This window comes from Bombyx mori, chromosome 22, assembly GCF_030269925.1.
Source record: "Bombyx mori chromosome 22, ASM3026992v2".
In the NCBI taxonomy this organism is placed as follows: domain Eukaryota; kingdom Metazoa; phylum Arthropoda; class Insecta; order Lepidoptera; family Bombycidae; genus Bombyx; species Bombyx mori.
The window spans coordinates 1,288,752-1,315,001 of record NC_085128.1 but is presented as its reverse complement, the minus strand read 5'-3'; the positions used below and the strand labels follow the sequence as shown (position 1 = coordinate 1,315,001).

The following is a 26,250-nucleotide window of genomic DNA, read 5'->3' as shown; positions in this document are numbered from 1 at the left end:
TTAATTTCGCAGAATCGATAAGGAGCTTTACCGCATCCCTATTCACAGCTTTGCTTTAAACGTAGGTTTCGCTTCTTATATCTTCATGCTATACTACACACATATATATTATACTATACTATATTTAGACCGAGTAAAATAACTTATAAATTAGAAAAAAAAAAAAAAAAAAGTGAGGCGCTAAGCTGATGACTTAAAGTCAGCTTTTTTGTTTTTTTTTTCCTACCTAATCTGATAACCTGGAGAGGCTATTTCAGCGTAACCTTAACTATAGTGGGTGAGCTCACGGATCTCAAACCTCACGACGTTGCTAACACGAACCCTAGCAAGAGCCGTGCTTCGCAGAATATACCACCGGATCGGGAACGCGACCCACTGAGAAGATCCGGCGAGAAACTCAGTGGACCGTGTCTGTGGGTTAATTTACTCGCCGAGCCCTTCGTCGCAAGCGACGGGTTCGACGAGAACGGAAGTCAGCATTTTATTGTTTAAGGACTGCTTCAACCAAACTGAAGGGCCTTGCTGCTTCGCGGTAATAATAGATAGGTTCATGATACCTAGCTGCGTGGACACAATACACCCTACAACCGGTAATTACGCTTTAAAAATATCTGAAGTTAGGTAGTGGCTTTAAAATTTGAGATTTCTTTGAGCTCCGGTAACCACAGGTGGATCGTGAGCACTTCCATCCAAGACGGATTACTGGTGGTAGGACCACTTGTGAGTCCGCACGGGTAGGTACCACCTATTGCTGCCGTGAAGCACTAATGCGTTTCAGTTTGAAGGGTGGAGCAGCCGTTGTAACTATACTGAGACCTTAGAACTTATATCTCAAGGTGGGTGGTGCATTTACGTTGTAGATGTCTATGGGCTCCAGTTACCACTTAACACCAGGTGGGCTGTGAGCTCGTAAATCCATCTAAACAATAAAAAAAAAAAAAAGATGGGAAATAAGTTAGAGACAACTTATATTTTATTGAAAAACTGTAGCATTCTGTGCTTTCTGATGCATTTTAACTTACAATTAGGTATGTATGCTTATAACTTTAGATATAATGGGATTTATGTTGTAATGTGTATGGGCTCCGGTAGCCCCTTAATACCAGGTGAGGCCGTGAGCTCGTCCGGCCATACAAGTAATAAATTAATATTTAAATTAACAACGTTAAACAAACAACGTTCTTACAAATTCTGAATTACATACTTATTGAATTTGAACAAAACCATTTTCATTTTTGCAATGAAACTTGATGATCGAAGAATGAAACCCAAATATGCTAGTGGCAAGTTGCATAGCGTATTTAGTGAAACAGAAGTTCAACTTCATCAAAAGATAAGAGATTATTGTTTAAAAAACTACGTATGTTACCCATATGGCCATAAATCTATATAGGTATTAATACGTGAAGCAAAAACTTTGTATCCCTTTTTACGAAAATTGCGCGGACGGAGGTCTATGAAAATTTCCACACTTATAGAGAATATAGAGATGAAGTTCATAATGCTAAAATTTTTATAAAATAATGCATAAAAGATACATTAAATCAATAAAGAAAACATTACACACACTACATACCATGTATTTGACGCACACACGCATGCATACTATTTATTGTCAAACTTTTGTTCTTGACGTCTGTTGTCAAATTGAGAATAGATTAAATATTGTTTGTCTTTGTTAATATTTTTTATAGTGTAGCCTTGGCGAAATTTGTGATTATAGAAGTATAAAATACAATCATAATAGTGTACAAACTTACAATTCCAATTAATTATAGTCCAATTTCGACTACTGCGGGACCTCTAGTTCTACTTAATTTATTCCAAATTTACCGCGAGAACCTTAAGACAGAAACTGCCATCTACCGACATCGTTGAAATTATATAATTATCAAAATTGACCTAACAAAATAGAAAGGAGCCGATGTGACATCTAGTGAGTATCATATGAACTTTTACAAAATTTTATTTTTGTTATGGAGTTCCGTTCAATCTTATTAATAATTAATAGACATCGTCAAAAGATGGCGCTGAATCAAATTTTTGCAATAAAACAATCTTTCGGGAAGTGCAACGAAAAAGATTGCGAGGCTTTTTCATTTTGAAACTAAATATTAAAAAAAGTACATTATTTAGGATATTTTCTAGTTATTTATAAATTCTTTAAAGACGTTAATTGTTTACGGAGACAGCTTGGATTCGTCTACCTCTCAAAAAAAACTTATGGTACAAAAATTTGAATCTAAGGTGATACTGTTGATACTGATACTGTTGAAATACTGGCCCACTTAAAAAAGCAGCTCTTATGTAAATCGAGAAAATACAACGCATACAGAAGCTTTAGTTTTAAAGGCTTAGCTTACTAGCACTACACTTACCCGGCGAACTATCGGTTCTTTCTAAGTTGCTGCTACAGTTACAGCTTTTGGCAACTAATCAATGATTTCTTCGACTTACTAGCTCAGGGAGATACAACTTCCTTGTGTCACTCTTTATTATAGAAGCAATTTAACATTAACTAGCTATCAATAAACATAGTATTTAGGTAACGCCATCTTGCGGTGAAGCAGCTAAATTTTCCGGTTTGAATAAGGGACAGGACAATTTAGACTTTGACTACATGTCTCAAGGTGGATTGTAGCATTCACTACGTGATGTCCACGGTCCGTTGACAGAACACGAGGTGGGCCGAGAACTCGTCTACCCGTACTGTGGAATAAAAATACAAAGCGATAACATAACTTTTGTGGCTCGAAGAAAATTTATTACATTTTAGAAAGAATCTAGTCATTAATAAATCGTCTGAACCTTAAAAATTAACGAGCAGTTATTGTGTTGACTTGATGAAAAAAATAAACGTTCGGGTCAATGAAAACACGAACAAAGAGCTTGTAACAGATTGTATTCCTTATCCTGACAGCCGTTAGAACCATTTTACATTAATTCAACAATAATGTTGATGTTTTACTTTTATGCGATTTTGTTAATTATGCCATTAAGATAAAGTTTGGTTTTGTGTGGAGAAAATTTTGTGATTTTGATATGAAAGTTCCTAATTTGAATGCAAGTTTAAGCTTCCGTGTAGCGATTATGTGCTTTGATCGAGTTCAAATATAGAATGTTTGCCCTAGATAAGAAAGCTGTGTGATCAAATTGGATCGACCTGACGTCTAAAGGTTTTGTTTTGATTTTTTAGATTGGTAGAACCGCTCGTGTTAGCCTTGGTGTTAAGTGGTTACCGGAGTCCATAGACATCTACAACGTTAATGCCGCCACCCACCTTGAGATATAAGTTCTAATGTCTCCGTTTTTGAAGTTATACTTCTTTAGGCGCGTTATGAAAATTTGATGAGAGTGAAATTTTACGATGCGCGCGCATCGTGACACAAAATTAACAGAAATGAAGTTGCCCACTAAAGAAAAAATGCTACCAACAAAACAGAAATGGAACCTCTGTTAGTGGCGGGACCACTAGTATTTATTGAAGTATGTCTGCCCCACATTGAACCGAAACGCAATACTGGTGGTACGTACCCGTGCGGACTCACAAGACGTCCTGCCACCAGTAATTACGCAAATTGTAACTTTGTTTGGAGGTTCGAGAGAAAACGATGATTTATTGTCATTTCGACTTTGTTTTAAGCATGGTCGCTAGTGGTCATGGTAGATGGGATTTTTAGTTAGCCCGAGCAGATACCGTCATGTTGTCCATTCGTTCCACAAAACAGCCATACGTTGGGTTCGAAGGGTCTGACAGTTGTTTTATTAAGCAATAGAGTTTTCCAACTCCTGTTCCAAATTAGCTGACGTCATTTTCTTGATTTTTACGGACTCCGGTAACCATTTAATACTAGACGAACCTTGGGCACCTCCACCATTTTTTATTCCTACCTATGCTGATAGCCTTGAGGGGCTATTTCAGCTTCGCCTTAACGTGTAGGTGAGCCAATGGGGCTCAAACCGGAAATGTTGCTAACATTAGCCCTAGCTTTTTTTTTTTTTTTTTTTTCCTACCTATGCTGATAGCCTTGAGAGGCTACTTCAGCGTACCCTAGCTTGTGTAGGTGAGCTCGCGGGGCTCAAACCGGAGAATTGCTAACACCGCCCTAGCAAGAGCAGTGCTTCGCAGAATCTACCACCGGATCGGAAGCGCGACCCACTGAGAAGATCCGGCGAGAAACTCAGTGGGCTGTGTCTGTGGGTTAATTCGCTCGTCGAGCCCTTCGTCGCAAGCGACGGGTTCGGCGAGGACGGTGACCGGTGCTTGTATTGCCTAAAAGCACCGTTAATGGATCAGGAGGATCCGTGATGACGTGCTTTGGGCGACGTCGACGGTTTACCAAACGGTCTACAGGATCGGGTATGTAGTTTCCGGCGGCCACGACAAGAGGGTTCTCATGTCGTGCCGCCTTCTCAAAGTGGCGCAGCGATGCCGACTGTAGATACTTACTGACGGGGGCCCTAGCAAGAGCAGTGCTTCGCAGAATCTACCACCGGGTCGGAAACGCGACCCACTGAGAAAGTCCGGCGAGAAACTCAGTGGGTTATATCTATGGGATAATTTACTCGTCGAGCCCTTCATTTAATATCTCTAACAAACATTATACTTACTGCGACTGGGAATCTAACCCCATTTGTATAACCGATCCTGTGATAAAAAAATCAGGACTATTCTTTTCGACTAATTTCGCGAGCGTATCCGTTATCCTGCAAAACCCTTGAAACCTTATAAAACTTAATCTATACTTCCTATATTTAGTAATACGCAAGTATTTGCAGGTTTGTATGAACAGATATGGATGTAATTTTGCTCATAGATACTGTATTCCGTGGCTTAAGAATAGGATTCTTATGAAATAACGCGACGGGAACCGTGTCGTAACAACCTATCGTCTGGAAATTGACACGGGCAACTCTTTGTCCCGTGAAAATGAAACACGAATCACTCTTCCGGAATTACAAAAATTAACACGAACGAAATCGCGCGCCACGTTTACTTTAAAATAATGAATAGAACGTTAATAAAATTCGCTAAAATCGATCGGGTTGTCGTATCAAAAAAGAATCGATTTAATCAGAACGATTAAAAACCGAATGATTTATTGAGAATTACCGGCGTGCCACCAGCGCAGCGTAGGGCCGCACGGGCTGCGTGCTCTCTGTGCACACACACAACATACATTAAATTTTCGGTGAATTCAATTTTACGGAAACCACTTTATTTATCAACACGCCGAAGACAGTTGCAAAGTGAATATCGATAAGTTTTTCAATCGATTTGCAGCTCTGACATGGAAATGGCGGTACAGAAGTTGCAGTATTAAAACAGGCGTTGCTCTTTAGAGATCGGAAACTTACACTTAGCTGCATAATACACTCATCTCGTCATCTATGAGATGAAGGCACGGAAGCTCGGATGGCTCGGGCATGTAGTACGTATGGAGCAGGATCGGGCTGTGAAACGGGTGTACCGGAGAGACGCCGCCCCGTAGGGAGGCCCAAGTACCGCTGGTCTGACGCTGTGAAAGGAATTTTACGGGAGCTCCAAGTGTCGGACTGGCAAGGTGTTGCGCAACGCCGGGATGAATGGCTAAGTTTATTGTCGGAGGCCAAGACCCACTTCGGGGTCATAGCGCCAGCTCAGTAGTAGTAGTAGTCATTTATATCTGAAGATCTGATGGTAGGGGATGTCGCATTCCCGCACGAATCCCTACCATAATCCTGCTACGAATCCGATCAAGCGTATCCGCCCGAACTCTGATCAACTGCGATCACTATATTATCTCAAGGTGATATTACTGGTGGTAGGACCTCTTGTGAGTCCGCACGGGTAGGTACCAGCCCCGCCTATTTCTGCCGTGAAGCAGTAATGCGTTTCGGTTTGAAGGGTGGGGCAGCCGTTGTAACTATACTTAGACCTTAGAAATTATATCTCTAGGTGGGTGGCGCATTTACGTTGTAGATGTCTATGGGCTCCAGTAACCACTTAACACCAGGTGGGCTGTAAGCTCGTCCAACCATCTAAGCAATAAAACAAAAAACAAAATAAGGTGACTAGGTGACTAATGAATATCTAGTAGTCAAAGAATTCAACAAAGAATATATCTAATATATAAAATTCTCGTGTCACAGTTTTCGTTGCCATACTCCTCGGAAACGGCTTGACCGATTTTGATGAAATTTTTTGTGCTTATCCGGTATCTATGAGAATCGGCCAACATCTATTTTTCATCCCCCTAAATGTTAGGGGTAGTCCACCCCTAAATTTTTTATTTATTTTTTACACAAAAATTTTAATTTCTATTTTTTTCTGATACAACATACAAAAATTCATACAATCCTCAATTTTCACCCTTCTACGATCAACCCTTATTTTTTATTTGCTAATGAAAAACTATATTTTTTTACAAGAATTTTGTTTTTATTTTGTCATGACTTAGAATAAAAAAAATCATATTACTCTGAAATTTTCACCCCTCTACGATCAACCCCTATTTTTTATTTGTTAATTATAAATTTTAAATTTTTTGGCAAGATTTTATTTTTTATTTTGTCATGACTTAAAATAAAAAAATATATATTACTCTCAATTTTCACTCTTATACGATCAACCCCTATTTTTGCGTCCCGATTTTTATTCTATGCACAGATCCGCAATAAGGTTGCAAGATGGCAATCAAATATTATAATTGTAGTACGATAAATTCTTATTCAGAGTTTATAATTTCAAGTTCCTTTAATTATGATTTTTTTTTAAATTCAATCGATCAGTTATCCCCGCCAGGTGTCGCCTCTCATCCAGCAAACATCACGTAGTAGGGATGAGGACGAAGCCGGTCTCCTGTCTTACTCACTATACATTTTTCAGCCATGTTTCTTTGGTTTTATTTGTGTATCAATCTTAGCTTGCCAGCCATGTTTTTTTGGTTTTATTTGTGTATCAATAGTATGTTCAGTAGGTCTGAGAATCGGCTACTATCTATATTTCATACCCCTAAGTGATAAGGGCTGTCCACCCCAAACATTTTTTATATTTTATTTTTTTTTCTTGGTTATAATGAGGTATAGTCCCCGGCACGTAACTTGGCAAGAGTCGCTAGATGCGCAGAAGTCGTTTTTTAGGTCTCTTTGGTTGTCAAGCGGGACGCGGGGAAAGACGTAGCACCGTTCCGAGCGCGCGATTGGTAAGTCAGTCGACCCTCCCCTCCCGCAACGCGTCCACGTTCCGTTCGCTCCCGGTTACACATACGCCTACAAAAGTTGTAGGAACCCTTTGTTTATATTGAGTTTTTGTTACGAGTTGTTATTACTGTTTTAAATTTAGTTTTTGTTACGAGTGTTATTGTTTTAAATTTGCTTGCAATGGCAGGACCAAATACCAATGACCATAATTATAGTCGATTCAGTCACTGAGCGTTTTATTATTTACGCCAGTGACGACAGCGACTCTTCGTTATGTCGACGATGAGGAGACAACTCCTTCCACCAGCTCAGGTGCTACCATAAATTTAATCCAAGGGGTAGCACTATTAGAAAATGATAGTGACGACGGCGATACATAATTTTTAATATTAAGTATATTTTTTTAAATAAAATTTTTAACTTTTAATTGTATTTTATTTATAACACCTAATACACTTCACGAATTCCTCTCTTTTCTTTAACTTTCTTCTAAACACACAGGCTTAAAAATAAATTATGGCAAATAAAAAATTTAATAAAATAAAATTAACATATATGCGGGCAATAAAAGTGACCATTCGTACGCCCCTCAGGCCAATCACCGGCTTACGATGACGATGACAAGGCAGAGTTGCTGGCCGATGCACTGCAAGAGCAGTGCACCACCAGCACTCAACACGCGGACCCCGAACACACCGAGTTCGTCGACAGGGAGGTCGAGCGCAGAGCTTCCCTGCCGCCCTCGGACGCGTTACCCCCCATTACCACTTCCGAGGTCAAGGAGGCGATCGATAGCCTACAACCACGGAAAGCTCCCGGCTCCGACGGCATCCGCAACCGCGCGCTTAAACTGTTACCAGCCCAACTGATAACGATGTTGGCCACCATATTAAATGCTGCTATGACGAACTGCATCTTTCCCGCGGCGTGGAAAGAAGCGGACGTTATCGGCATACGCAAGCCGGGCAAACCGAAGAACGAAACCGCGAGTTACCGCCCCATCAGTCTCCTCCCGGCGATAGGCAAACTATACGAACGGCTCCTTCGTAAACGCCTCTGGGACTTCGTATCCGCGAACAAAATTCTGATAGACGAGCAGTTTGGATTCCGCGCCAGACACTCGTGCGTCCATCAAGTGCACCGCCTCACGGAGCACATCTTACTAGGGCTGAACAGGCGGAAACCCATTCCGACAGGAGCCCTCTTCTTCGATATAGCGAAGGCGTTCGACAAAGTCTGGCACAACGGTTTGATATACAAACTGTATAACATGGGAGTGCCAGACAGGCTCGTGCTCATCATACGAGACTATTTGTCGAACCGTTCGTTCCGATATCGAGTCGAGGGAACGCGCTCCCGGCCCCGTCACGTCACAGCCGGAGTCCCGCAAGGCTCCGCCCTCTCCCCGTTACTATTCAGTTTGTATATCAACGATATACCCCGGTCTCCGGAGACCCATCTGGCGCTCTTCGCCGATGACACCGCCATCTACTACTCGTGTAGGAAGAAGGCGTTGCTTCATCGACGACTTCAGACCGCAGCTACCACCATGGGACAGTGGTTCCGGAAGTGGCGCATCGACATTAACCCCACGAAAAGCACAGCGGTGCTCTTCAAAAGGGGTCGCCCTCCGAACACCACGCTGAGCATCCCTCTCCCGACTAGGCGCGTCAACACCCCCGCCCCCGCCGTTCGCCCAATCACGATGTTCGACCAGCCCATACCGTGGGCCCCGAAGGTCAAATATTTAGGCGTCACCCTCGACAGTAGGATGACATTCCGCCCCCACATTAAGACGGTACGCGATCGTGCCGCCTTCATCCTAGGACGTCTCTACCCGATGATATGTAGGCGAAGTAAAATGTCCCTTAGAAATAAGGTGACACTCTACAAAACTTGCATACGCCCCGTCATGACCTATGCAAGTGTAGTGTTCGCTCACGCGGCCCGCATACACTTAAAATCCTTTCAAATCATTCAATCCCGTTTTTGCAGGATAGCCGTCGGAGCCCCGTGGTTCGTCAGGAACGTCGACCTCCATGACGACCTGGACTTAGAGTCCATCAGTAAGTATCTTCAGTCGGCGTCCATGCGCCACTTCGATAAAGCGGCACGACACGAGAACCCTCTCATCGTGGCCGCCGGTAACTACATTCCCGATCCTGCGGACAGAATGGAAAGCAGTCGACGTCGCCCAAAACACGTCATCTCGGATCCTCCCGATCCACTAACGGTGCTTTTAGGTACTTCAAGCACCGGTCACCGTTCTCGTCGAACCCGTCGCTTGCGACGAAGGGCTCGACGAGTAAATTAACTCTCAGACACAGCCCACTGAGTTTCTCGCCGGATCTTCTCAGTGGGTCGCGTTTCCGATCCGGTGGTAGATTCTGCGAAGCACGACTCTTGCTAGGGTTCGTGTTAGCAACATCGTCAGGTTAGAGCCCCGTGAGCTCACCTACTAAAGTTAGGGTTACGCTGAAATAGCCGCTAGGGCTATCAGCTTAGGTAGGAAAAAAAAAAAAAAAAAAAAAAAAAAAAAAAAAAAAAAAAAAAAAAAAAAAAAAAAGTCGGGTCAGCTAGTTGTGTATTAATGTGTATACGATTATGTGTATATTATGTGTATTATGTGTTATTATGTATTATGCGTTAATGTGTATATTATATTGTGTACGTCGTTTGCATAAAATATGTAAATAATATTATTATTAATTTTCTTATTTCCACAAAAAGCAATGCATCTACCATAGGAATCTCTACACCGCCCTTGGTTGATGGTAGAGAGTGCCTCAGGCATTAAGCCCACCATTGTACCTTTGTGAATAAAGTTGAATAAAAAACTCGAGTCCCTTAATTTAAATTAAGAAATTATAGTAAGTGAGAAAACACGCCTTTATAATTCCTAGATTGTAATTTCGTGTAATTCCGTTGATAAAATAAGTACCGAAACAATACAGAGCTAGCTTTAAAAAGCATTATCATGATGCGAAGTCAAAGGAAGCTCTCCAGCGCTATCCGCGTGAGCTTACAAAGCGATTATACCGTTCGCTAAACTTGAGCACTATCTTTTTTTTTTTTTTTTTTAATAAACAATCACGCCACGTTATCTGGTCCCGTGATAAGTTCGTAAAGAACTTGTGTTACAGGTACCAGATAACGGATATAATTGTAAGATTTTTATTATACACATACATGTATTTAATAGACATCCATAACCCTGGAAAAGACATTTATATTTATCATACAAATATCTTCCCTTGGCGGGATTCGAACCCGCAACCCCCTTGTGTAGTGACCATGTCACTTACCACTACACCAGACGGCCGTTTGAATTCTACGTTTGATCTATTACGATATATTTGATTGACGCGTAGTAATGTCATTGGAAGGGATACGTCGATGGGGTATGTGAACGCGAGAAGACTCTCGTAAAACAAATAACAATGTAAGTACTGCCCCTTATACAAAGTCGGTTAATAAATAAACACACAGATGATTACCGGAGACCGCCGGGGCGATATAAAAAGGCGAAAGAATACAGAAAAAGAAAAAAAAAAAAGAAAACACAGAGAAACAAAAAATCGCGAAAGCCGTACAACTCAATTTTGGAGGCACAACGCGCTCGAAATAAAGATGAAAAAAATTATAAGGGACTTTGTTAGTGTGCTTCTTCGGAATATTTATTAAGCAATGAGTTCGTTAATTTGTTGCTCGACTTTCATGATGAAGAAAATAACATGGCGTACTAAAAATTTAATGCTAATATTAGAAAAAAAAATTAATTTTTTTTTAATGATATTGTAGGTCTGCTAGTTATGTGTAAGTTTTTAAGTTACGAACATAGATTATAAGTAATTCTTAGTAAGAAAGTGTTATTGTTTTAAAAAAAATTGAAATAAAATATAAATAAGTAAATATTTAGAAAGAGCAATTAAATTAGACGAAGAACGTGTCCTAATTATGCTGTGAAAGCTCCGGTACTGACAATATCTCGTTTTCTGACTATAAGAAAAAGTTTGATTTTTGTATCTAGAAATACATAGATATTACATTTAATATTGTCTGTGTGTCCTTTAATAATGGAACATAAGTTTCATACTTCCATTATAACAACCGCTATACAGGCTATACTCTGTACTCCGATATTCCTTTGTCATAAAAATCGTAAATAAACATTTATTGGTAAGTATTTTTAATTTCTTCATTGCTTAGATGAGTGGACGAGCTCACCTCCCACCTGATGTTAAGTGGTCACCGAAGCCCATGAATATCAAACCACGTCAAAACTGCCACCCATTATGAGACGTTAGTTCAGTTTTTATGGGCTGCCCCACCCTTCAAACCGAAACGCATTACTGCTTCGCGGCAGAAATAGGCTGGGTAGTGGTAGTAGCCCGTGAGGGCACCCAAGACGCGACACCACCACTAATTACCTACTGGTGGTAGGACATCTTATGAGTCCATACGGGTAGGTACCACCACCCAACCTAATTCTGCCGTGGAACAGTAATGCTTTTCAGTTTGAAGGGTGGGTAGCCGTTGTACTGTTAAAACTTAGACCTTACAACTAATGTCTCGAGGTGGGTGGCGGCATTATCAAGGTATATGTCTATGGGCTCCGGTTAACACCAGGTGGGCCGTGTGATCGTCCAAACATCTAAGCTATTAAAAAAAGTATTTTTAGATAATATTCATTAATATTTTGAAGATAATTTTCCAATACTTTAGTCCACATTGCTATCCACATAGCCGAGGATAGTCAGGAATGGCGCAGGATAATATAGGAGAAAGTTGTTAGAGGAGGCCACGACCCTCAGCATTGAGGATTATCGACGCTAGGAAGAGGATTTTGAATAAAAACGATACCCATCCTGTAATATCGATTTTCACTAGTAATAATAATTACGCATGACCGGTATAAACCGAACTTCCTATAGAAGCTTAGTTTTTTTTTGCGGGCATACTTAACTTCACCCTAAAAGAGAAGATATGTAAGACCTTAAAAAGGCCAGCCGTCTTGTATGGATCAGCTTGTTGGACGACTAAAGTGGCGGATGAAAGGCAATTGCATGCGGCAGAGATGCGAATGTTGCGTTGGATGTGTGGAGTAACGAGAATAGATATAATACGGAATGAATATGTTAGAGGAAATCTGAAGGTGGCACCTGTGTCAGAGAATGGAGAAGTGTGCGTTTGCGATGGTATGGCCATGTGATGATACGAAATGAAAATGAGGTTGGTAAGAGAGTGTTAACTGAAAGGATATAGAAGAAGAGGTAGACCTAAGAAGAAATGGACGGATTGTGTAAAAGACGATATGTGTAATAGGGGAGTGAGCGAAGAAATGGTATATGATAGAAGAGTATGGAAGGAGAAAACATGTTGCGCCGACCCCAGGTGACTGAGAAAAGACAGGAGAATAATGATATGATTTAACTTCACCGTACATTAATCGCATTCGATACAAAGAGCACAGTAATAAAGTTCTGTATACGCGGTCGGCGGCCGGTCGTATTACTGAGAGGGCTGCGTGTGCGGTCCTCCCTCCGCGCAAGCACCTAACAAGCTGACCCGTCTTTACGCAATTAAGGACACTGTCAAAATATTAATTTAAATCTAGACAGATTTAAAGTATTTATCGTAACCAGTTTGAATTGTATTTATTTTTGCCAATTTCAATTCGGAATAAATTTTATTTGTTGACATTTTATTTGTTACAATTTATTTTCATTATTAGGTTTTTCGCATATTAATCAACTACGCAAACAGTTATGATAAAGCATTTTTAGCGCGGGATTTGACATAATTTTAACGTGCCAATATTTATCTTTAAGTCGCTTTATAGTAAGTGTAAAGCCAGTAATACCTTCAGATTGGATCCTTAGTGTGTTAGTAATCTGGACTGTACCAATGAGCCAGGATTTTGTTCCCAATGGGGCCCAATGGTTCCAAATACAATCTTTGTTAATGTTATTTGGGAGATTCTGGGACGTGTTTCCTATAACACTGGATTTTTTATTGCCCTTGTAGGCAAAACGAGCATTTGGCCAATCTGATCGTCAGCAATGCTAATGCAAGACACTACCTACCATTGAGTACTCTCCGCAAATCTCGTTTGAAGAAAGAGGTGACTTAGCACCCAGGTAATACAGATAAGAGAAGTTCATTTTAAAGTCGAATGGTACGTGGCAGAAAAGATCTGTTTTTTTTTCCTACCTAAGCTGATAGCCTTGAGAGGCTATATCAGCGTCGCCTTAACTAGTAGGTGAGCTCACGGGGCTCAAACCTGATGACGTTGCTAACATGAGACCTAGCAAGAGCCGTGCTTCGCAGAATCTACCACCGGATCGGAAACGCGACCCACTGAGAAGATCCGGCGAGAAACTCAGTGGGCTGTGTCTGAGGGTTAATGTACTCGTCGAGCCGTTCGTCGCAAGCGACGGGTTCGACGAGAACCATGACCGGTGCTTGAGGTACCTAGAACCACCGTTAGTGGATCGGGAGGATCCGATATGAACGCAGTGGATCTAGGTAGTACGGATGAGCTCTGCTCCGCGGCGGGGGTTTGCGATGGTAAAAACGAAATGATGGGATCATCTCAAACAATTTCTCTCCTATGTGAGGAAAAATATACATTGAAACTGATCAATGGAGCGAGCTCGAATAGAAACAATAATATAACAGCCTTTACAAAGGTTTTCAAACAAATATTTCAAAACAATCAGTTTCCACTTTGATGTGTACAGGCCTTAACTAGGTTTTTAGGTATCAGTAATTTTTCCAAAACCTGACAGACATTTAGTTTGTTCCATAAACGGCAAAAAGCTCTCGAGTCACCCACCAGAATACCACCACCCACTTTGAGACGTCGCGGTCTCCATTCTATTGATCCCTTCAAGCACGAACGCATATTTTTTTTCACTTTTCCCAAAAGTTCCCACAATGCCCCATCCGATGCGTGACTACCGACAAACGTTCGCATGTCCGAGACGAACCCTCAAAGGGACGTGCTGTTTTCAAATAACACCCCCCTATTATTCACGCAACCATTCAATTTTATATTAATCTCTAAATAGCGGGGGTTGGCACGTTTTTCTTCAACATCAATTTAAATACATTTTTGGAATTTCTTCGTATACATTACAAGTACATTTTAAATGATCTAGAATATTGCTCTTCCATTGCTTGGGGGCTAATAGTACCTACCCGGGCTGAAGGCTCGAATCTGACAAAAGGTCTCTCGATTTCTTTCCTTTGTCTGCCCTCCTCCTCCTCCTTGCGTCAATAATCCTCAATTCTGAGGGTCGCGGCCTCCTTTAATAACTTTTCCTGGGTTATCCTGCGTCTCATATATCTGCCTTTTTTTGCGTCGGCAGGGGGAAATCCTCATGGATAGCCATAGGCCCGGGCCAGATGGTATGCCCCACTCTACTGAAAAGGTGACTCAGTATCCTACGGACTAAATCCCCCTTCCGTTAGATCTCCTGTCCTCTCTGGAAACGTCACAAATCTGCCCTAATGTATTTTTAATTCAACTGGTGATAGGTATTGTCAATCCGCGCGGGCGACTATTTCCATCGTTTGAAGAGTGGGACAGCCGTTAGACTAATACAGTTGAGACTTCGATCTGAAGTCTCCAGATGAGTGGTCATACCTACGTGACGCTATGTCCATGAGCTCAGGTGACTACATAGATTATGGGGAGGAAAAGTTCATAGCTTAACGTTTGCGGGAGCTCAAAAGCAATAACCACGACTGGAACGCCATCTATCTTAAAGTCGTAGATAACAGGCAGGAAGGACGCTACTACTACTACTCCTACCGATTCGTAACTGCGGCTATTAGATGTATCTACTAAGAATTGTAATGCAATTGATCGAGTTCTGACAGATTCCAATGATTCAGAAAGAGGGTAGACAGTATTTGTGTGCTCCTAGCATCCCACCCGCGGTTTTCGGTCTACCCGCAAAAACTAAAATTTGCGAAAAGCGCCAGTTAAATTGTTCGAAACCAATCCGTTAGTTTTTGAATTCTTACCACGGCAACACGGGTCGCGATTTGACGGTGCCGTCGCGATTTGACATCTGTCACTTTGTCTTGCTTCTCGAACGGGACGGTACCTGTATATTGACGGTCTACGCTAAAGTTGTGTATCATCGCTAATCCTTATCCATTCCTGCCCCATACCCTTCTCCCTAAGTGATACGGCGTGAGAAGACGAAGGCATCGGTTCCGGTGAGTGATTGCATGATATTTTGTTAAAATAGTACATACGGCGCCGCGAATCGCGGCACATGTTCGACGCGCACCTCGTGCTGGTTTCCGTAGCCCTAGGCTGCCACGAGGTCGCTGGGTTCGAATCGAACAATTTCTGGTAGCAGAGCGTGGTTAGATTTCTGAAATCTATAGTAATTACCACGAATGTAAAATTTTTTACGTCTAACCTCACTTCATTTTGTTACTAGTCAGCAGAAGTAGTGTAGGCATAGGGTTCGGTTCTGTTTAAACTATCATTCTGCTGACCTAGGTCAGGTCATTTAGTGTGTTTCTATCCACCTGGTTAAGAAAATTAGTGAGTAGTAATAGTTAGTAATAGTAAGACTGATTTATTAGCTTCCACTGCGCATAGCTGACTAATTGTACGTGAGTTGGACAGCTGTGCTGGCTGAGTTTATGACCTAGCACACAGCTGCTACAGTGGTCAGCTATTTTCATACTATTATACAGATTTATGTTAATTCTGCTCATCATAGCAGTAGATTACCACATCTATTTAAGCATAGTTGTGTGTAACAATCTGAATGTTATTACAGTTTGGGTTTATAATTTATTATTAATTTGTGTATGATTGTAGCTCACTTCCTACTTATATTTTAGTATAATTGAGCTGCAACACATTTGTAATTGAATATAACTGGAGTACTTGTTGAACTTGTAGTAGTAGATTGCTGGTTGGGCCCTGTTTGGAGACTAGCTTAGTTATAGTCCAGAGGCCAACGGTGTATGAGTGTCATTTCAAAACTTATACCAGCAATTTGCTATTATATATATTTTTTGTTATTTGTTTTAATTTGTTCTAAATTTAAATTACTTGTTTGAATTTGTGGTAGTGGACTGCTGACTGTGGACCCTGCTTGGTGACTGGCTTTGGTATAGTCCTGAGGCCATCAGTGTTTGAAAATTAATTCACAAATTTTTATCAGCAATTTGCTATCATATAATTAATTTTTAATTTTAATTTTGTTATTTGACTTACCCGTTGAACGGTGTGAATACTTTGTGATAGTAAATTGTTGATTGGGTCCTGCTTGGTGACTAGCTTCTAGTTATAGTCTAGAGGCCAGGTGCGCTTGAGTTTAGTTGCAACTCAAAACCTGGTATCAGCAATTTTCTATCTTATAACTTTAAATTTTAAGTTTGTTCTTATTTGTTGAGGTGTCCTTGGTACAGTGGTGAGGTCTAGGTTACCTAAATACTTAGGAGTAGGAATATTTTGGTGGGCTCACTCGTACACTCCTTTAAATAATTCCTTTGATTTTTTTTTCAATTTTTATTTTGAATTTTTTTTTGATTTTTTTTTGATTTTTTTGAATTTTTTTTTGAATTTTTTTTTGAATTTTTTTTTGATTTTTTTTTTGTTCTGGTTGTAAACTGCAAGTAACATGTCGGTGTCCTACATTCGCGGGAAGGTGACTAGTGAGCTCCGATGGTTCGCATCAGCTCATGCTTTGGTTGACAGAACAGATAGGGATGCGGCATTGCTCGATAGGGCGTCTCAGGTGCACGAACGGTTGGAGGTAGTGTACGATCGGTTGTCTGACCTCGTTGCTTTGGGGTCCGAAGTGGAGAAGGAGGTGATCCATGCCATCGGTCTTGACGTGGACCAGTGTCAGGAGTACGCTGATGCCATTCTGCAACGGGTGGCCGATATTAAGAAGCAGTCGTCATCCGGTGGTAATGGAGGTTCGGGAACTTCGTCAGGCGTCATATCACGCCTCCCCTCCATCGACCTGCCGATCTTCCACGGTGATCTGAACGAGTGGGTCGGCTTTATAAATTTGTTTGACAGCCTGGTCCATGGTCGGTCGGACTTGACTGCCTCTTATAAGATGGCTCAGCTTCGGGGTGCTCTGCGAGGTGAACCTGGTGAATTGGTGGCACACTTGCCTATCACCAACGACAATTATGCGGTCGCACGCCAGATCCTGTTCGACCGATATCAAAATCAACGACGGTTGGTAGACACTCAGCTGGCCAGGCTGTTTGCGATACCCAAACTTTCTCGGGCTTCCGATATCAGAGCCGAGGTACTGAATCCAGTTACGGTGGCCACTAAGGCCTTGGGAAATTTGGGTCTACCAGTAGACCAATGGTCATATCTGCTCTTTTATATTGTTGCAGGTAGGCTGCCGGTTGAGGTGCTCACTCGATTCGAGCAGCAGGACAACGCAGGTAGGGACGAACTGCCTACCCTGGCCAGTCTGCTGGCATTTTTAGAAGCTGAAAGTCGCCGACACGAGATTATGCCACCGCCCTCCTCCTCTGGGTCGCGTGTGCCGGCTTCCGGCCACGCCGTTTCGGTTGCTCAGAGGGGAGGGGGAGGGGATAAGAGGGGGCCGTCTCAACGACTGACTGCGCTCATGGCAGCGGTGGGAGGCCCACGGTGTGCCTTCTGTCATGAGAGCGGGCACGACGTAGCCGCCTGTCCGAGGTTCCGGTCGACGCGCATCAGGGGTAGACGCAACATCGTTGCCCAGCGGCGATGGTGCTTTTTTTGTTTTGGGCCGCACACGGCGAGCGTCTGTCCACAGCCACAATTGTGCCCTAATTGCGACGGTCGGCACCATGCCCTCCTGTGTCTGGAGTCTGCCGCCACTCCGAGGCCATCCGGACGCAGTCATCCAGCCTCGCCGACCGGTGAGCGCACCGGTCGTAGCCCTCGCCAATTCGGCGGCGTGGACCCTCGGAAAGAGGCTTCGCAGGGAGGCGCCGGGTTAGGTACTGCGGGCGGGTGCCAGCGGATGCCCATTAGCTACGCCGGGGTGGCCACGTTGTCCCCCCGTGCGGGGCCGTGTTCGCCTGCTGGATCGAGTAGCCCTGCTCACTCGTCTCCCCCTCCCTCAGAAGTACGGTTTTCTCCTCCGCTGAGGGAGCGGCCGACGCTGGAGCGACTCCCTCCAGTGTTTGGACCGTTTGGCCATCGTACGCGGAGGTATATGAGGCGGGACGGGAAACGAGGGCCTTATGTGGGAGCGTGGGATCCGCTGGCACGCTACGACCTTCCGTCGCGCGCCGACCGGGATAGCGGGGACCCGGGCCCCCGCTAGGAAATTGCCGCTCACTGCAGTGTTGCCCCAGCCCCAGAAGCTGTTTTACTTCCTACCGCTTCTGTTCGGGTGTTGGATTCGGATGGCAACACTGTGTTTGCTCGAGCTCTGTTGGATTCCGGCGCACAGGGCAGTATTATGTCGAGCAACCTTGCAGTACGGTTGGGCAATCCTATTTACAAGTCTTCTTATTCTATTCGTGGAGTGGGCAATGTTAGAATTTCGGACGTGATCGGTCACACTTCATTTATTTTCTCATCGAATCCCAACTCTCGCTTACAGTTTAGAGTCTCAGCTTTGGTGATGCCTCAGGTGATAGGTCGTCACCCTCCGGTGAAGGTAAACAGTTACATACGGTCATTGACTTCAGACTTACGGCTAGCGGACCCCAAGTTTGACACACCGGGGCCAGTAGACGTACTACTTGGGGCGGATGTACTAGGGAAGCTGCTCCTGACTGGGAAGCGCGTTCTTCATGCGGAGGGTTTGGTTGCAATGGACACAAAATTAGGGCATGTATTGTTGGGTCCTGCGTTCCGGCCAGTCGCTGCGAGGAAATCGGACAATTTTCTGGTCGGGTCTACGCTTTCGGAAGTAGTCCAACGGTTTTGGGAACTAGAAGAACCTCCTACAGCTTATCGAGTTAACCCGGATGAGGAGGAATGTGAGCTGTTTTACCAGAATAATACGGGTCGTCTCTATTCGGGCCGGTTCTTGTTAAGACTTCCTTTTCGGGCGAATCGCCCACTGCTAGGCAGTTCGAGGAAGGCAGCAGAGACCAGACTTTTGTCAATGGAGAGACGCATGAGGCGCGACGCGGTGTTCCGGCAGAAATATGTAGAGTTTATGCGGGAGTATGAATCTTTAGGTCACATGTCGGTTTCCAAGGTAGATTGGAGTGCTACGGAGCACTGTTTCCTGCCTCATCATGCGGTTTTGAAAACTCCTAACGGTAAAATTAGGGTCGTGTTTGACGGTTCGGTCACGACCTCCTCCGGCGTCTCGTTAAATCAGTGTCTCCATTCGGGTCCAAAGCTGAACCGGGACATTTCAGACATACTGACGAGCTTCCGCAGGCACCAGATCGTTTTCGTGGCAGACATCCGTATGATGTTCAGGCAAACGGTGATTCATCCGGAGGATAGGCGGTATCAACTCATTCTCTGGCGTGAAAGCTCAGATGAGCCCATAAAAATTTATGAACTGAACACGAACACTTACGGGTTGCGGTCGAGTCCATATTTAGCGGTTCGTTCTTTGCGGGAGTTGGCAGTGAGGGAACGGTTGCACTACCCTCGTGCTGCGGACATTTTGGAACGGGACCTATATGTCGATGACGTATGTACGGGCGCCGACAGTGTCGAAGAGGCCTTATCACGCAAGGATGAACTGATCCGCCTTTTGAGCAGGGGCGGGTACGAGTTGAGAAAATGGCTGTCTAACTGTCCTGAGTTGTTGACTGGTTTGCCAACGGAGTTTCAACAGGACCCCCATCTTTTCGAGAATGTCGATAACCCTAACATGCTGTCGGTCCTAGGGATTCAATATCGTCCGATTCAAGACGAATTTACCTATCGGGTGGAGTTGGAAAATCCAAAGGTATGGTCTAAGCGAACGGTGCTTTCCACAATTGCTCGAACCTTCGATCCAAACGGTTGGATCGCTCCTGTCACTTTTCTCTTAAAGTGCTTCATGCAGCGACTGTGGTCTGCTAACCTGTCATGGGACGAGGGGATTGCTGGTGACCTATTGAAGGATTGGTTGAACTTTTTCTCGTCTCTCCCTGATATTAACCACGTGTCAATACCTCGGAAGCTGGTTCCTGCGGGCAAATACAAGGCGTCTCTCCACGGGTTTTCGGATGCCTCGGAACGCGGATTCGCAGCTGCGGTATACTTGCGAACGGTTTCTTCAACTGGAAGGGTTGATATACGGTTGGTGTTAGCTAAGAGTAAGGTCGCTCCGCTTCGGACACGCATGACGATTCCGAAGCTCGAGTTGTCTGGTGCCGCTCTGTTGACTAGGTTGTTAAACCATACAGCTACTAGTTTACGGTCGGTTATTGATTTAGAAAACACTGTCTATGCTTGGACAGACAGCCAGATAGTGTTGTGCTGGTTGAAGGCTTCGGTTCATACACTTGAAGTTTTCGTGGCCAACCGTGTCTCCCAGATTCAAGGTTCTGAGGTCCCTCTAACATGGAGACACGTGCCTGGTGAGCTCAATCCGGCGGACTGCGCTTCTCGGGGATGCTTAGCATCGGAAATAGTTGATCATCAGTTATGGTGGGGTCCCCAGTGGCTCACCAAGAAAGCTTCTCAGTGGCCTCCCTCTCGCATAGAAGTTCCTCCAGGTCTCGTGGCTGCACCGGCGCAGTTCGAGGATCGAGGAGTGATTCAGGGGTTGGATTTGGATCTGCTCATCAACCGTTATAGCTCCTTGGACAAGCTGGTTAAGGTTACCGCCTGGATTTTGAGGTTTATTCGGAATTGTCGTTTGTCGGTGTCTCAACGCAATATGACACCTGTTGTGTGTCCCATCGAGCGGAAGAAGGCGCTGCTGAAATTAATTGAAGTTGTGCAAGCCACCAGCTTTCATTCAGAATTGAAGGCGCTAAGGACTAAGCGCCCTAAGCTTCGTGGAGCTATCGCTCGTCTTAGCCCCTTTGTAGACGGCCAGGGGCTGATTCGAGTGGGAGGTAGATTAAGTAACTCCAATTTACCTTATTCGGCGCGCCATCCTCTTTTACTTCCCAAGAAGAGCCAGTTAGTTGACCTGTTGGTGATGGATCGCCACATCGCAAATTCGCATTCCGGTTGCAATGCGCTGTTGGCATCCCTCCAGAGGGAATTTTGGATTCTGTCAGGGCGTCGTACGGTTCGGAGCGTCCTTTTCCGGTGTTTACCCTGTTATCGGCTTAAGGCGTCTACGATGCAGCCTCAGATGGGAGATCTGCCTCCAGACAGAGTGAAGAAGATGAGGCCGTTTTCTGGAGTTGGTACGGACTTCGCTGGGCCTTTCATGATCAAGGCTTCACGTTTGCGGAATGTTAGGTTAATTAAGGCTTATCTGTGCGTTTTCTGCCTTTCAACCAAAGCTGTACATCTTGAAGTTGTTGCCGACCTTACAACTGAAGCCTTTATTGCGAGCTTGGATAGATTTGTGTCCCGTCGAGGCTTACCCGAATTGATACGCTCCGATAACGGAACGAATTTTGTAGGTGCGGACCGTTACTTGCGGGATGTAGTAAATTTCTTGAACAATAACCAGGTGGATATTGAAACGGCCCTCTCTCGTCGCGGTATTCGGTGGACCTTCAGTCCTCCAGGATGCCCCCACTGGGGTGGAATTTTCGAGGCAGTAGTAAAATCGGCTAAGACTCACTTGATGCGCGTGATAGGGCAAACCTCGCTCACCTTTGAGGAGTTAACTACGGTATTTTGTAAAATTGAAGCGGTACTTAATTCGCGGCCGTTGTGCCCGCTCAGTTCAGACCCGAATGACTTGGAGTCGTTAACTCCAGGCCATTTCTTGATAGGACAGCCACTCAATGCGTTGCCGGAGTATCCCCTCTCGGATATCAAGCCTGGACGGTTGAGGCGATACCAGATGTTGCAGCAGATGTCCCAAGATTTTTGGAAACGTTGGTCCCTTGAGTATTTACATCTGCTCCAGCAGCGCTTTAAGTGGACGGATAGAACCAGTCCCCCTCACGTCGGTGACCTTGTGTTGGTTAAGGATGCTAACCTGCCGCCACTGCGTTGGCGTAGGGGGCGCATTGTTAATCTGTTTCCCGGTAAGGATGGGACCCCTCGGTCTGCAGAGGTTCTGGTCGGGGACTCGGTTCTCAAACGAGCGGTCACAACGTTGTCCCGGCTGCCAGTTGATTAGGGACAGGTAGGGGACCTGTCCGGGCGGGTGACTGTTCGAAACCAATCCGTTAGTTTTTGAATTCTTACCACGGCAACACGGGTCGCGATTTGACGGTGCCGTCGCGATTTGACATCTGTCACTTTGTCTTGCTTCTCGAACGGGACGGTACCTGTATATTGACGGTCTACGCTAAAGTTGTGTATCATCGCTAATCCTTATCCATTCCTGCCCCATACCCTTCTCCCTAAGTGACACGGCGTGAGAAGACGAAGGCATCGGTTCCGGTGAGTGATTGCATGATATTTTGTTAAAATAGTACATACGGCGCCGCGAATCGCGGCACATGTTCGACGCGCACCTCGTGCTGGTTTCCGTAGCCCTAGGCTGCCACGAGGTCGCTGGGTTCGAATCGAACATAAATAATAAAATTTAAAATAAAATTAAAACTAACCGTTATAAGAACAAATATCCTAATTTAAAGACAATTTCGCGTGTATATGTTTATCACGGACCGCTAAGATAATAAGAATCAGAAATAAGGTACTGTGTCCCGAAGAGGCTGCGTCGTTCCATTCGATGCAAATTCTCCCAACGACTGTTTCGACTGATTTTACAATTCACAAGCGAATGGCGTTCTGATTGTTATTATTTTTATTCATATAGAATTAACAAAGTTCACAGTTTTTACAATTTTTAAGCGGTTGTTATATTCTCTGAGACTGGGTGAAGCTGCGCAATGATTTTTTTTTAATAGGTTTGTCTATCTATCGCTATATCCAAATCCATTTATAATTCATGTCGAATCCTTATTACACAGCAATTTTTCTATCACTCCTGCTATACAGAAATGTAATCTGGCTACTTTCAGCTATTGCTATGATACTCCTTTTTTTTTTCAATAATGTTACCTAATTCTTATTGCCCTACTCATTATTCTGCTAATGGTAGTGCGTACTATTATTACCTTACTCGTATTACCTCGGTTATGTCGGTACCACTATAATGCCTATCTCACCAAGATACTTAATACCTTTATTACTTCCGCTCTCGTCAGCGGTGCTACTAGTGAGACTTGTATCTCGTGTTTCGAGTTGAGTACCAACATTCGCTATCTTAGCTTCGGCTACCAACTTCGAGTCTTGGTTTAATGAGATGCACACGATTTGATTATCATTTGAAAACAAAAAAAGTGCGTGCGTACAAAGTACACACGTCAGAAGTGAAACTTTTTTGGCGAACTAATTTATAAGTCTTGCTTATATTTATACGAATCTAAAACTTTAGATTTCCGAGACTTAGAGGAAGGGAAAAAGGAAGATATGTTCCCGCCAAAAGTCTGTCAAATGTCAATCTCAAACCTCAGTGTTGACAGTCACGTTATGTTTAGATTTCTAAATTGTAAATGACTAATATTTTGCCAATTGAATTGACTAATTTAATTTCATGCTATTCGATTAATGTTTCAAATTCTTTTCATTTCATTTCAATTCTTTAGCATTTTTCACAAAAAAATTATAAAATATTAGGCTGTATGGTATGATACATCGGCCTTTCCAGTTGGACAAATACAACAACTACTACTAGTAGTTTGACGTCACTTCCGTTGCATACCTGCGTGACGTTCTGTAAAAAATTTACCCTAATGCGCCCTAAAGAAGTTTCACTTCAAAAATAATCAATTTAAATACCTTGAAAGCGAATAAGCGTATTCAGTTATACTGTTTAATGGGATAACCGTATTGATTCGATTTCTACTTTAGAGTAGGTAGCCTTTTAGTTCGCCCATTTATTATAATTGAATAACATTCGCCTTCGAATCGCTAAGCGCTTGTAAATCACGCCCGTTCGTAAGGTATGCAAGGAATGCTATATTCGCTTGTACGGCTTAAGGAATGACTCTAAATAGCGACACCGCTAAAGTATTACTGGCTCGAGTACCGATTGTTTCACTCGAACGCATGTGACTGACCCTAAGTGTGGACGTGATTACTTATGTTCGTTTCTTTTATTTAACTCATTACGTCAATCTTAACTGTTTATTAATAAAGAACAAATCAAATTGTTACTGGTGGTAGGTGGTGAGTCCGCGCGGGTAGGTACCACCACCGTGCCTATATCAGCCGTGAAGCAGTAATGCGTTTCGGTTTGAAGGGTGGGGCAGCCGTTGTAACTATACCGGAGACCTTAGAACTTAGTCTCAAGGTGGGTGGCGCATTTACGTTGTAGATGTCTATGGGCTCCAGTAACCACTTAACATCAGGTGGGCTGTGAGCTCGTCCACACAGCTAAGCAATAAAAAAATAAAAAAAACCACTTAACATCAGGTGGGCTGTGAGCTCGTCCACCCATATAAGCAATAAATAAAAAATATGTGAGCCGTCACGGGACGCCTGGCAGATGTGAAACATCGACATTATTTTGTAAAAGTAATATGCAGAAAATAACAGATTGTGATAGGAACTAAATATGTCATAATGATAAAATAAAATATTACGAAAAAAATATTTGTTTTCAAGTAAAACACAGGTTATGTGTACTGTAGTAAACAACACTGTATACACTACGGAGTATCCACTATAGGTATCCGAGCTCAGTGTAGCGAGAGAGATGGCTTAGCGCCGGATCGAGTGGGAGAGAATCGCACAGTCGATTGCGCATGGCGACGCGTCGCCACGGCATGCGTCGCCACGCCAGAAATCGGTTTTACGTGCGGCTATAGATGTTTCACATCAATATTTAACATTAATCAATTCATACAGTAGAACAAATCTTCCAATGCGCTTGAAAGAGGCACAGTTCCCAAGATACTGGCTGCGTTGGATAGCCAGACTCACTCTCTGTGCAAAGTACCAGCCAGCCTTAGCATCACTTGGAGATTTCTGATAAATTAACTGTTAACATATGCTATGATATGTTAATGTTGTAGTTTGGAGGAAAGATTAGTTTGGAAAATTGTGAAAGTTTTAGTGTATTTTGAATATTTGCGATTCTGCAATCAGTCAGTTGATGTGCGATTTATTCGCGACAAAACTCTTGAATGTTTTATTTTTTTTAAGGATAAAGCAAAATGAAGTAATTCCAAATTATAATATTAAAAATAGTTTATCTATTTCACTATTGTCACTCAGTTTATTTCACAATTCACTTCGCGTAAATTTTATGTAAATCATTTTGGACTGCGATATTTTAGGATTTCCTTCCCACATACGGCTTTGAATATTAGCCGTTTTTAATCAGATTTTTGTTTTGAATACTATCTTGTTTATAATAATTTATTTGTATTTATAAAAAAACTATAGTAACTTTTTTTTTTTTATAACGAACATTAGATAATGATATATTAGATAAAATTTGATTGCGTCCACGATATTGTTATAGCTCTGATTTTGATTCTGTGTACATTATTCATATTATATTTTGTAAAGTCGGTTTTGTCGAAATTCGAAAACTTCCAAATCGCTAAATTTCTTTCAAATACTAGCTATCCGAAACTTTGAATTGTGAAAACAATGGCTTGGCGGTAAACCGGCTGGTGATGCCAACCCGTGTCGGCTTAATAAACTTCCTTCCGCTAGCATCAAACAAAAATCAAGAGGAAATTACGAAAAAAGTATCTTCTAATTGAATTATTTAGATACATACCATTTATAAATCCACATATTATTAGAGTCTAGAATGGGTAGGATGACGATTACATCAGATTTTAAGTATTAATAATTTTTTTTATTGCTCTTATAGACAGACGAAGCATACGGCCCACCTGATAGTGAGTGGTTACCGTCGCCCATGGACCTCAGCAAAGCCAGGGGCAGAGCTAAAGCGCTGTCTACCGTTTGTTGATATCCTTACGAAAAATTTTAAAGTAGTAGGT

At 43.0% G+C, this 26,250-nt stretch overlaps 1 protein-coding gene across 1 annotated transcript in view; it reads left to right on the top strand.

The window, feature by feature from the left end:
• Positions 1 to 18,543: 18,543 nt before the first annotated feature.
• The window catches only part of LOC101741910 (protein vein), a 143,853-nt gene continuing 136,146 nt past the window's right edge, over positions 18,544 to 26,250 (top strand). Inside the window, exon 1 of the transcript XR_009976051.1 lies at positions 18,544 to 22,663. The gene's annotated coding sequence lies outside the window, so the exon portion shown is untranslated. The remainder of the gene's footprint in view (positions 22,664 to 26,250) is intronic.